The following is a 663-nucleotide window of genomic DNA, read 5'->3' on the forward strand; positions in this document are numbered from 1 at the left end:
CTTAAATTGCACATGCACATGGGAGGGCATTCCATTTCATGCTTTTTCCTTTAGCCCTTTTCTGCTTGTTGTGAGGTTCAAATTTTGAATTCATTTGGGTGTGAATTACAACTCAACAAAAGCACAACCATACAAAATTTCCTTTTGATATTGGTTACAACTTCACTCCTTTATGTAGGAAGGTTAAGTAACTTACGCAAATTCCAATAAAATGTCATTTTAGTAAAGTCGTTGATGGTCATCCGAAGCTTCAGTTGTAATGTCATTTTTCGTTGGTATAATAATAATAATAATAAAAACAAAGAAGTAAAAGGGTAACTTAATCGAGAGAAATGTTCAGGCAATCAAAATCGAATAAAGAATGTAAAAAAAAAATCCCACTATATCTATATGTAAAGAGCAACGAGGATGCTCTTTTATTATTTAATTAATTTATGAACTCCAAGGACCCAAAATTACTGGGCATGAATTTCTGTGAAGTATCATCAAATCAAATTAAAACCAAGTTAGACACCGTCTTTTGTACGTACCATTTGCATAGGGGTAAAAGTCAAAAAGACTTATGAAATCAATGAATGAAGACATCAAGAAACATTGAGAGAACCAAAGGAAAGTTCTTCTTTTCTTTTCTGGAAGCCAGAATTTGGGTGCATAGCTAGCTTG

This window comes from Theobroma umbraticum, unplaced genomic scaffold (assembly GCF_002168275.2).
Source record: "Theobroma umbraticum cultivar Fairchild unplaced genomic scaffold, ASM216827v3 scaffold_204.0, whole genome shotgun sequence".
Lineage (NCBI taxonomy): Eukaryota > Viridiplantae > Streptophyta > Magnoliopsida > Malvales > Malvaceae > Theobroma > Theobroma umbraticum.